Source organism: Procambarus clarkii, chromosome 69 (genome assembly GCF_040958095.1).
Source record: "Procambarus clarkii isolate CNS0578487 chromosome 69, FALCON_Pclarkii_2.0, whole genome shotgun sequence".
NCBI classification, from domain to species: Eukaryota; Metazoa; Arthropoda; class Malacostraca; order Decapoda; family Cambaridae; genus Procambarus; species Procambarus clarkii.
The window spans coordinates 5,948,168-5,961,685 of NC_091218.1; the positions used below are offsets into that span (position 1 = coordinate 5,948,168).

Sequence of the window (13,518 nt, forward strand, 5' to 3'; positions counted from 1 at the left end):
AAATGTGATGAGGACCCTAGGAGTCCTTAAAGTGTTTCAAGCATTGAGGAGATTTCAATGATCAACATGGACCAGGACCAGGTGAGGCTAGTCTGAGAAGAGATCCTCAAGGACTCTAACTCGACCTTGCTCCCAGGCCTTGTACAGTTGCTCTCGTATTTTCTCTGATTCCGACAGCTTCGTGAAGCGTCTGCCACATGTACATTGGCGACGTCCGCATTGCATTCGGGAAAGCAAAATAGAAAAGATTTTTCATCAAATGGGCCCCACATTGTGACTGTCTCCTCTGTATTTGAGGTGAACCTTTGGTCAAAACTGTACATATATCTTATGTACGTGATCATTTGATGTATCAAATGTGGTGATCTCACAGATGTTAACAACTACAGACCTATATCAATCCTGCCTAATTTGTCAAAAATATTTGAAAAACTAATCTACAAGCAGCTTTACTCTTTTCTAGCCAAACACAATATACTTAGCTCTTGTCAATATGGCTTCAGACCCCCAAAAAGCACTAACGATGCACTTATTAGTATGATTAACTTGATTCACGCAGCTCTTGATAAAAAGGAGTTCCCTGTTGGGTTATTTGTGGACCTGCGTAAGGCTTTTGACACTGTCAACCACCAAAACCTTCTTCTTAAATTACATCATTATGAAGTCAGAGGACACTCCCTGCAATACCTCAAATCTTACCTTACTGACAGGCTCCAGTATGTTTCTGTGAATAATACAATTTCTCCCACCCTACCCATCAACATTGGTGTTCCTCAGGGCAGCATACTTGGCCCTCTCCTCTTTCTCATCTACATTAATGACCTTCCAAATGCCTCCCAACACCTCAAACCAATTCTGTTTGCTGACGACACAACCTTCATTTTCTCCAGTCCTGACCCCCTTGCCCTAAATGCCACAGTAAATACTGAGCTAAATAAAGTCCATCTTTGGCTAACTGCCAACAAACTCACCCTTAACATTGACAAAACGTTCTATATTCTGTTTGGCAATAAATCCTCTAATCAAATAAATCTCAAAATAAACAATACCCAAATTTGTAACAAATTAGATGGCAAATTCCCTGGCGTTCTCATCGACCACAAGCTGAATTTCCAGGGACACATTCTAAATATATCAAAAAAAGTTTCAAAAACTGTTGGCATTCTTTCTAAGATCAGATATTATGTACCCCGCCCTGCCCTGGTGACTCTCTATTACTCCCTCATCTATCCATATCTCAACTATGGTATTTGCGCTTGGGGCTCTACTACCCAAAATCATTTACGTCCTCTAATTACTCAACACAAAGCTGCTATTAGGACAATATCCAACTCTGACCCCAGACATCACTCGGTACCCCTACTCAAATCTCAGAATATGTTAGATATTAAGTCACTGCACATTCTCTCATGTGTATTATACATATATAAAACGCTGAACTGTAATGCCAATCCTGACCTCAAAAGATTCATTGAAGGTTGTAACAGAACCCATGAGCTCCACACCAGAAATAAATACAGTTTTGATATTCCAAGAGTACGACTTAATCAAACTAGAAATGCTCTACAAATCAAGGGACCCAGAATGTGGAATGACCTTCCCAACCATGTTAAAGACTGTACCTCTCTCAACCAGTTTAAGATAAAAACGAAGCACTACCTAATAAATTCCCTGTAACCTACCTTACCCCTCTGTTGTCAACCCATGTCTCTTTTGTTTTTTTTCAAAACAACGCTGTTTGAATGTAATTGTCTGTAATAATTTGTAATTGTATTTGTGCTGCATTTTCAGCCATGTTCCCCCCTCTTTTACCTCTATTTTTATTTGTTCTCAACACATTTTATTCTTTATACCCATTAGTATTAAGCTTTAGTCATTAATGTTTTTCCTGCCCGAAACGCTTTGCGTAATAGTAGCTTTGGGCATTGTATGTACTAGCTCTATCTATAAATCCATCATTCTTTGTAAAATCTCTTGTATGTATGTGCCTTACCTAAATAAACATTTATTATTTATTATTATTATTATTATTATTATTATTATTATTATTATGTGTTCAATATCTTCACCATATGATATTCACTACCTGGCCAAAACTGTACATACAACTAATGTCCCCATGAGCTCAATATCTTCACCACATAACCTTCACTTCCTGGGCAAAAATAGTTACCAATAAATCAACATATGGTCAAACACTCCACATAATGTACAACAATAAATGGGTACACTAACTTGCACATATATGTCTAATATTGGTAAGTCCCTTGACGATTGTTCATCAATAACATTCCCTGAGGTAATTATGATCAGTCATTCTCGACACCAAGACAAAAGAATATTACATGCATGGAAAGGTATGAGCAGTTGGTCATAGGAGACACTGCTAACGACCCGTTGAGTGCCTTAAACACTCCACTGGGATGTTGGGGCAATGTTTACACTGATGCATCTGGCAGCGTGGCGCCTCCCTTGCTGGTTGAGACCCAGTAACAGTCTGGGCTTCACACTCTCCTCCAAATATATCAACCCAGTCTCTTGTTTACACACTGCTTTTGTAACTGTGTGCACCTGTGTACTGCTTTTGTAACTGTGCACATGTGTACTGCTGTGTAACTGTGTGCACCTGTGTACTGCTGTGTAACTATGTGCACCTGTGTACTGCTGTGTAACTATGTGCACCTGTGTACTGCTTTTGTAACTATGTGCACCTGTGTACTGCTGTGTAACTATGTGCACCTGTGTACTGCTGTGTAACTATATGCACCTGTGTACTGCCGTGTAACTATGTGCACCTGTGTACTGCTGTGTAACTATGTTCACCTGTGTACTGCTGTGTAACTATGTGCACCTGTGTACTGCTGTGTAACTATGTGCACCTGTGTACTGCTGTGTAACTATGTGCACCTGTGTACTGCTGTGTAACTATGTGCACCTGTGTACTGCTGTGGGAGTGGACGGGATTATAGGGAAAGACCCAGCTTAAAAAAGGTGAAACGTATAAGAGTCAATATCTTCACTAGTTTATAATCACATCTCCACCATTCTAGTTCTCTTCACACAATGTGACTTTCCACCTGCAGAGTTCAGTATGGTCATCCCATGCAATTGGTGTTTGCCAGAGATGAAGTTATAATAATCTGACCCCATTAACACTCCTATATCTTTGATACGGTCGGATTTGTTTTATGGGTCAGCTAATTTGACTCGCTGCTGTTTTAAATGTTTAATTGTGATCCCTAGACCTGGTATATGTAGGTCAGATGGGATTGTGTCCACGACTATAGAGAATACAGGTCTGAGGTAACCACCCAAGGGAGTGTAGGGTTTGACTACATTTAGATCCACTGTTGGATAAAAACCCAAGTATATTCAGGGTGACCTGCATGACTGGTTTGAATTCCATTTGTTCTGCCGCCCTCTGTGTGACAAAGGTTTTCTGGGAACCCTCATAAAACAGCCCCTGACTAGTAGTTTCCTTTTCCCCTGAGACAGAGTTAACATGGCTGTTGATAGGGTTGCAGCAGTGTTGGTTTGGGTCAGCATAGCCCCTGTACTGCCTTCCACTTGACAGTCGTTGTCTGCTGCAGTAGTTTAGGGTTTAACGCCGGGTGACGATGGAGTTGGTCTCCTACCGTCACCCCTTCACATTCCTGCCCGTTGTTGACGTGAGGAGGCTTGGTGGGCTGCTGTCAGAGTGTGATGCTCCATGGGACAGCATTTCCTCTGTCCTTTAGTAGCCTTATGCTTCTAAAGGACATTTCCCATTGTCCTTTCGTGATAGGGGCTTAGTGGGCAGCAGTCAGGGTGTGATGCTCCATGGGACAGTCCTCTACCGTCTTCACTAATCATGCTGGATGCTATTTCCTCTTCCTTATGTTTCGTTTTGCCTTCCCTCTCTTTTTCTTTCTAATTTTCATTTCCCGCCGATCTTTTGCATGCTTCATTATTCTTTCGAACATCTGTTTTGACGCCTGGATGTTTGGGGAGGCACACTTTCACCCGTAGAACTGTGGTACCCGACGTTGTGAGAGAGGAGACGCTTTTATTGTCAATCCTCGCCTGCGTTGCTGAACCCGATTTTGACGGACTGACGGTTCTTAAGGTGATGATTGCGGGGAGTATACTCATGATACACCCCTGGAATAGGGGGGGGGGGGTGGGGGGCCATCTTGCCGGGTGTTCTATCTTCTAATTGTGGCTCCATGGTGGGTATGGGAGTTTATTCGTAAATTAAATTATTTCCTGCTCATTCCTGTGCCACTGAATGATCCTCTTATAACTTCCCCAGGCTTGTGGGGTGGACGACCAAGCCCCCGAGGCGGACTGTGTTGGAAGATTGGGCTCTTTAGCCCCCGCTACATTGGGCCCAGACCAAGCTACTCCTTTGACCCTCATGATTAACCCCCTCCGGTCCCCTCCCACCTCTGTGGTAGGGTTGAGCTCTACGACCTCAGGGATGACCACCTCATCACTTTTAACCCCCCCTCTCTTACTTGGGGTATTTCGTTCAACCCCCCCCCCCCCCCCCCCACAGCTGCATTTTGCATGATTCCTGCCAGTGCTAATATGTTCCACACCTTGTTAGGCCCTGCTACGTGGACTAAATACTTTCATCTTAACCATCTGGATTCTACACAGCCTGATGATTTCTTCCTCCATAAGCACCTCGTTGATTCAGTGGATACCTCTGTTTCTTTTAACCTCACCCGTACTGGTTCATGTGTCATTGCTGCTCCTTCTCAGGAAGCAGCTGCCCACTTAGCCATATTGTCCAGCATTGGGGAGACCCCTGTTGGGATCTCCAAAAATGCCAGGTTAAATATCAGTATTGGCACTGTTATCCGCCCGCACTATGTTGCGGCTGGTGTTAGGGACCTGAAAGACTGCCACGAAGATATTAAACATATCCTTGCAGCCCAAGACCATTCTGTCCTCAAGGTTGATACGTTCACCCAATCCTTTCGTGGTCGTCACCAGCCTCTTCGCAACCATGCAAACCATGCTCTGAAACTCTCCCTGAACAGATGTAATAGGACCCATTATCACCACACCAGAAACAAATATCTCTTTGATATCCCCAGGGTCAAACTTAATCTGTGTAAACACTCTATGCAAATTAAGGGACCTAGTCTATGGAACCCACTCCCTAGTGAATTGAAAAGCTGTAAAACTTTTGCGTCATTTAAAAACAAAAACAAAAAGTACCTAATTTCATCTTCGTAGTTTCCTACATTGAGCTTTAAATTTGCTCTGTATCTAGTGTTACCCAATCTCCCAATCTTTATGTACTTAATCCAAACAACTTTATAATTGTGTTCATTGCTGTCTTCTTTTATGTGCTAGCCATTGGCTGTATTGTGCCTGCTAAGTTTTGTTAATCTACCATTCAAGCTGTCATTGCAGTCAATCTGAGCTACCTATGTGCCTTAATATGCCTACAATTTTCTCTCAATTTTTATTTTTTTTCTTGCTATGTAACTGTTATAATTTTTATAATTTTTGCAAATATTTACCTACTTAAAATTTTCTTAGATTAAGGACCTGCCCGAAACGCTGCGCGTACTAGTGGCTTTACAAGAATGTAATTACTATGCTATGTATCCGCACAATCCCAATGTACCTTCTTGTATATATATAAATAAATAAATAAATAAATAAATAAATAAATAAATAAATAATTTGTGAAGATCACTTTTGATAGTAGGACCCTTCTGCTTTCTATAATTCTTGCTGATGCCAGATGCCAGATACTCCATTCAGGAGTACATTCCCTCTCCTAGACTTTACAATAGGTTATCTTGAGGTTATTTTGAGATGATTTCGAGGCTTAGCGTCCTCGTAGCCCAGTCCTCGACCAGGCCTCCTTATTGTTCCACACCCCCAGGAAGCAACCTGTAGCAGCTGTCTAACTCCCAAGTACTTATTTACTGCTAGGTAACAGGGGCATTAGGGTGAAAGAAACATTTTGCCCATTTGTCTCCTTCTATCTTCTATTCCAACTTCTACCCAGTTATTCATTCCTCAATCCTTGCCCGTTGGCAGGGTCGTTTGTCTTCTGTTACCGGTAAAATAAGTAAAGTAAAGTAAATTTTATTCAGGAAAGTACATAAATAGTTGATTTACAAACATAATGTTGGATTTATAAATAGAGCTAGTACATACAATACCTAAAGCCACTAGTACGCATAGCGCTTCAAGCAAGGTATGGGAAAAAAACTTAGAATAAAACTTAATAGTAATTGGGATTTGGTATAAATTATGTTGAAAAAAGGAATAAAAAATACAAAAAAGGGGGGGGGGGGAACATGGCAGAAATCAGAAATTGTACAAGTTCGTGAACAAACAGCATTGTTCAAAAAAAAAATAGCAAGACATGGGGTTGACATATAGGGGTTAAGGTAGGTTACATGGAGTTAATTAGGTAGTACTTGCTTTTACTCTTAAACTGGTTGAGGGAGGTACAGTCTTTGACATGATTGGGAAGGTCATTCCACGTTCTGGGTCCCTTGAATTGTAGAGCATTTCTAGTTTGGTTAAGTCGCACTCTTGGAATATCAAATAGGTATTTGTTTCTGATGCGATGCCCATGAGTTCTGTTACAACCTTCTAGGAAGCTTCTAAGGTCAGGATTAACATTGCAGTTCAGAGTTTTAAATATATTGAGTACACATGAGAGGATGTGCAGTGACTTATTATCTAACATATTTAAAGATTTGAGTAAGGGTACCGAGTGCTGTCTGGGGCCAGAGTTAGATATTGTTCTAATAGCAGCTTCTTGTTGAGTAATTAGAGGACGTAAATGATTTTGTGTAGTAGAACCCCAAGCACAAATACCATAGTTGAGATATGGATAGATGAGGGAGTAATAGAGAGTCACCAGGGCAGGGCGGGGTACATAATATCTGATATTAGAAAGAATGCCAACAGTTTTTGAAACTTTTTTTAATATATTTAGAATGTGACCCTGGAAATTCAGCTTTGTTTCTATGAGAACACCAAGGAATTTGCCATCTACTTTGTTACAAATTTGGATACTGTTTATCCTGAGATTAATTTGATTTGAGGATTTATTGCCAAACAAAATATAGAAAGTTTTGTCAATGTTGAGGGTGAGTTTGTTGGCAGTTAGCCAGAGATGGACTTTATTTAGTTCAGTATTCACTGTGACATTTAGAGTAAGAGGGTCAGGACTGGAGAAAATGAAGGTTGTGTCGTCAGCAAATAGAATTGGTTTGAGGTGTTGGGAGGCATTTGGAAGGTCATTAATGTAGATGAGAAAGAGGAGAGGGCCAAGTATGCTGCCCTGAGGAACACCAATGTTGATGGGTAGGGTGGGAGAAATTGAATTATTCACAGAAACATACTGAAGCCTGTCAGTAAGGTAAGATTGAAGGTATTACAGGAAGTGACCTCTGACTTCATAATGATGTAATTTAAGAAGAAGGTTTTGGTGGTTGACATTGTCAAAAGCCTTATGCAGGTCCACAAACAACCCAACAGGGAGCTTATTTTTATCAAGAGCTGCATATATCAAGTTTTATCAAGAGCCGCATGTATCAAGTTAAGTGCATCGTTAATACTTTTTTGGGGGGTCTGAAGCCATATTAACAAGAGCTAAGTATATTGTGTTTGGCTAGATAAGAGTAAAGCTGCTTGTAGATTAGTTTTTCAAATACTTTTGACAAGCTTGGCAGAATTGATATAGGTCTGAAGTTGTTGACAGCAGTGAGATCACCACATTTATGGACTGGGGTTACTCTCGCTTTTTTTTAGAATATCTGGAAAAGTTTGGAGTTCAAGTGACTTGTAGAGCAATGCAATGGCATGGGCTAAAGATCTGGAGTTTTTTTTGTAGATTAGAGTTGGTATCTCAGCAAGGGCACTAGATTTGGTCTTAAGGGAAATGATTATGTCAGTAACATCAGTGTAATTAGCGGGCGTTAGGTACAGAGACTGTGGGTAGTTACCTGTAAGATAGTCCTGAACATCAGTACTGGAAGATGGAATATCATTTGCAAGGTTGACCCAATGGATGAGAAGAATCAATTGAATTCAATAGCAGTATCAGAGGCTGAAAGCAGATCATCGTTATTGGACAGGATTATTGGTACAGTGTTCTGTATATTGTACGGGGTGCTGTATAGTGTACAGGGCTCTGTATACTGTACACTGTTCTGTATACTGCACGAGGTTCTGTATACTCTACTGTTTTGTATACTGTACGAGGTTCTGTATACTGTACACTGTTCTGTATACTGTAAGCTGTTCTGTATACTGTACGCTGTTCTGTATACTGTATGGGGTTCTGTATATTGTATTCTGTTCTGTATACTGTACACTGTTCTGTATACTGTATACTGTACACTGTTCTGTATACTTACACTGTTCTGTATACTGTACACTGTTCTGTATACTTACACTGTTCTGTATACTGTACACTGTTCTGTAAACTGTACACTGTTCTGTATACTTACACTGTTCTGTATACTGTACACTGTTCTGTATACTGTACACTGTTCTGTATACTTACACTGTTCTGTATACTGTACACTGTTCTGTATACTTACACTGTTCTGTATACTGTACACTGTTCTGTAAACTGTACACTGTTCTGTATACTTACACTGTTCTGTATACTGTACACTGTTCTGTATACTGTACACTGTTCTGTATACTTACACTGTTCTGTATACTGTACACTGTTCTGTATACTTACACTGTTCTGTATACTGTACACTGTTCTGTATACTTACACTGTTCTGTATACTGTACACTGTTCTGTATACTGTACACTGTTCTGTATACTTACACTGTTCTGTATACTGTACACTGTTCTGTATACCTACACTGTTCTGTATACTGTACACTGTTCTGTATACTGTACACTGTTCTGTATACTGTACACTGTTCTGTATATTTACACTGTTCTGTATACTTACACTGTTCTGTATACTGTACACTGTTCTGTATACTGTACACTGTTCTGTATACTTACACTGTTCTGTATACTGTACACTGTTCTGAATACTGTACACTGTTCTGTATACTTACACTGTTCTGTATACTGTACACTGTTCTGTATACTTACACTGTTCTGTATACTTACACTGTTCTGTATACTTTACACTGTTCTGTATACTGTACACTGTTCTGTATACTTACACTGTTCTGTATACTTACACTGTTCTGTATACTTACACTGTTCTGTATATTGTACACTGTTCTGTATACTTACACTGTTCTGTATACTGTACACTGTTCTGTATACTGTACACTGTTCTGTATACTTACACTGTTGTGTATACTTACACTATTCTGTATACTGTACACTGTTCTGTATACTTACACTGTTCTGTATACTGTACACTGTTCTGTATACTGTACACTGTTCTGTATGCTGTACATTGTTCTGTATACTGTACACTGTTCTGTATACTGTACGCTGTTCTGTATACTTACACTGTTCTGTATACTGTATGCTGTTATGTATACTGTACGGAGTTCTGTATAATTTACACTGCTCTGTATACTCTACACTGTTCTGTATACTGTACACTGTTCTGTATACTGTACACTGCTCTGTATACTGTACACTGCTCTGTATACTGTACACTGTTCTGTATACTCTACACTGTTCTGTATACTCTACACTGTTCTGTGTACTGTATGCTGTTATGTATACTGTACGGAGTTCTGTATACTGTACACTGCTCTGTATACTGTACACTGCTCTGTATACTGTACACTGTTCTGTATACTCTACACTGTTCTGTATACTGTACAGGGTTCTGTATACTGTATGCTGTTCTGTATACTGTACACTGTTCTGTACACTGTACACTGTTCTGTATACTGTTCTGTATACTGTACACTGTTCTGTATACTTTACGCTGTTCTGTATACTGTACAGAGCTCTGTATACTGTACACTGTTCTGTATACTGTACACTGTTCTGTATACTGTACACTGTTCTGTATACTGTACACTGTTCTGTATACTGTATGCTGTTCTGTATACTGTACACTGTTCTGTACACTGTACACTGTTCTGTATACTGTTCTGTATACTGTACACTGTTCTGTATACTTTACGCTGTTCTGTATACTGTACAGAGCTCTGTATACTGTACACTGTTCTGTATACTGTACACTGTTCTGTATACTGTACACTGTTCTGTATACTGTACACTGTTCTGTATCCTGTACAGGGTTCTGTATACTGTACACTGTTCTGTATACTGTACACTGTTCTGTATACTGTATACTGTACACTGTTCTGTATACTGTACACTGTTCTGTATACTGTACACTCTTCTGTATACTGTACGGGGTTCTGTATACTGTATGCTGTTCTGTATACTGTATACTGTTCTGTACACTGTAATCTGTTCTGTATACTGTACCCTGTTCCATACACTGTATGCTGTTCTGTATACTGTACTGCTGTTCTGTATACTGTACACTCTTCTGTATACTGTTCGGGGCTCTTTATTATGTACACTGTTCTGTATACTCTGGCTTGCTGTGTTAGTCCTGGGGCCCTCAACCGTTCCTGGTATGGGAGCCGCCATGCCCCGTCTGGCTTGCTGTGTTAGTCCTGGGGCCCTCAACCGTTCCTGGTATGGGAGCCACCATGCCCCGTCTGGCTTGCTGTGTTAGTCCTGGGGCCCTCAACCGTTCCTGGTATGGGAGCCACCATGCCCCGTCTGGCTTGCTGTGTTAGTCCTGGGGCCCTCAACCGTTCCTGGTATGGGAGCCACCATGCCCCTTCTGGCTTGCTGTGTTAGTCCTGGGGCCCTCAACCGTTCCTGGTATGGGAGCCACCATGCCCCGTCTGGCTTGCTGTGTTAGTCCTGGGGCCCTCAACCGTTCCTGGTATGGGAGCCACCATGCCCCGTCTGGCTTGCTGTGTTAGTCCTGGGGCCCTCAACCGTTCCTGGTATGGGAGCCGATTTACTTCTGAGATGCTTTTTGTCGCTCTGTGTTGTACTCTCTCTAAAGCAGATATGTTCTGAAGCTGAGGCCTCTATGCTTGATACAGCAGTCCAAATGTGGCCGCACCAGAGATGTTTACAGTTCAATAACTTTATTTTCCTTGAAAATAAAGTTGACTTTCTTACTTGAGTTCCCAATTGTTGTGCAACTTTCAATGACTGGTCCCCGTGCATGCAGTCCCCGTGGCGCAGTGGTGAAACCCTAGCCCCAGCACTTCGCGAACAGTATAGTCTGGGTTCGTATCCTGGCCGGGGAGGATTGACTGGGTTCCAATCCTTAACAATACGCCTCTCTTCACCCTGCAGTGAAACGAGTTGACGGGTCGTATTCAGGAGTTATTAATTAAGATTAATATTAATCTTAGGAATTAGTCATATTAGGATAAAGGACCTGCCCGAAACGCTATGCGTGCTAGTGGCTTTACAAGAATGTAAAAACTGGTGGACCATCCAAGTAGTAGGCGTCCATCTGTCTCAGGAGACTATGGAGTTGCGCTCTGGTTGTCGGTCTGGAGTGGCCTCTCCAGGGCGTAAAGCCAGGGTAGGTTGATAAGGGGGAGAAGCTGTCACCCATGCAGCAGGTCCCCCTCTCCACAGCACCGAACGTCTCAATTGGAAAGGCAAACGCCAATAAGATTGGTTCCAGCGCCGTCGCAGGAACTGTCAGAACGAGGTTGAAGGCAACAAGGAACTGCCCCCCAGGGGGCTCCAGCTCCGGAGTTAACCTCGAAGTTGGTACAAGAAGGCACAGGGACTCCAACCCCAGAGTCATTTTTGTTGTTGTTACTCTTTTTTGTGGGGGGAAAGGAGGATAATTAGGGAATAAAAAAAATGGAGGAAACTTAAGAAAAATGGGGGAACCATTGACAAGCTGCCGGCTTCCCGTCTCCGTCGTGACCACTAGACACAAGGTTACCTTAGGTATTAGGACACTATAGGAATTATCATCATCAGGAAAAGATCATCAAGGCAAATGGGGGGACCTTCGACAAACCACCGGCCTCCTGTCCCGATCGAGGCCACTATAAGTAACTCTCAAGTAAACTCAGATAATTATTACACTTCGATATCTAAGTAATTCCGCCTTATTACAAATTTGTTTAGTACGTTCCTCGAGCCTCCGTGGCACAATTGGTTAGCGCGTTCGGCTGTTAACCGAAAGGTTGGTGGTTCGAGCCCACCCGGGGGCGATTATTTAGGCCAACTCTAGGGGTTGACCTCAGACAAGACCGACATAACACACTTGACAGCGATGTCACACTTGGCCCCGTGATCCAGCCCGTCCTCCTCAAGTCTCCCAACGTCAACAAACTCTCGCGCGTAAGTGACCTTATCCTAACACAACAGAGAACGGCACAGTATGTCAACGTCGCGACCCATCCTCCTGTTTACACAGTAGTTGTTGTATATGCTCCATAGTACAAACGTTGACGTACTAAGTCATTACATAATAGAACTTACTGATCACTTTATAGTCTGAAGTCTTAATTATAGTCTTAATTATAGACTGTCTTTATTGTCTGAAGTGAAGTATATAGTTCTTATCACTTTATAGTCTGAACAAAAAAGGCTAAAAAAAATATATATATTCCAAGGTCTAGTATAGCACACATATATGTACGATATTAGGCCTCAGATAGAGTGTATTAGGCCTAGGAAGGTTCAGTTAGTTAAGGTTGTCTTTGCAATATAAATTCAAAACCTTTTCCGGTTTGTCTAAATTCAATAGTTCAGATTTCTACTTTGTAATAGCGTTGTACGTCGATATGTGTACTTTGGTCCTCATCGTTACTATAAGTACTACCAACACAAGAGGATGGGCTGCAGTTTCACGAGCCGCTACCATTTTCTAGTACGACAATTAATTGTTGGTCTCGGGAAGAGTATTCGTCAAAATGCCCGAAACGCTTTAGTGCCCGAAACGCTTTGCGTAATAGTGGCTTTAGGCATTGTATGTACTAGCTCTACCTATAAGTCTACCAATCCTTGTAAAAATTTATTGTATGTATGTACCTTACCTAAATAAAATTGTATTGTATTGTATAAAAGGCGCCGTTCTATTAGGAGGACGGGTTGAACATCTACATACCGAGTTTTGGCGGCATAACATAACAATTTAGAAAATAATATATAATTATAAACAGCCTCCCAGTCCTTCGGAGCTCATCAACTGTTTAATATGTGTAAAGTCGCCAAAGATTGAGATAACATGTTCGTAAGTACTTGCGTAACTGACTGATGAATCCAGGTCCAGACACTAAATATAATTCTTATGCTTGGAATGTTTACATGCAAGAAGAGTTGCTATAGACCTCAACAAACACGACAGATCAGCCTCAAGGGCTGAGTGGATCCTATACTTATCCTGTAGACCCCATGTATACCTATCCTGTGAGCGTTAGTGCCTCCAATACTTGTCCTGTTCATGAGTGGTAGTGAACCCATACCCATCGTGTGCAGCAGTGATCACATACCCATGCTATGATGTATGTCATACACAGCTGGCTGTGGCCAGTAACCAT

At 41.4% G+C, this 13,518-nt stretch overlaps 1 non-coding gene across 1 annotated transcript; it reads left to right on the forward strand.

Moving 5' to 3' along the window:
* Window positions 1–12,112: 12,112 nt before the first annotated feature.
* Window positions 12,113–12,186, forward strand: TRNAN-GUU (transfer RNA asparagine (anticodon GUU)). The gene has a single exon. It is a non-coding gene; the product is annotated as a tRNA-Asn (tRNA).
* The last annotated feature ends 1,332 nt before the right edge of the window (window positions 12,187–13,518 follow it).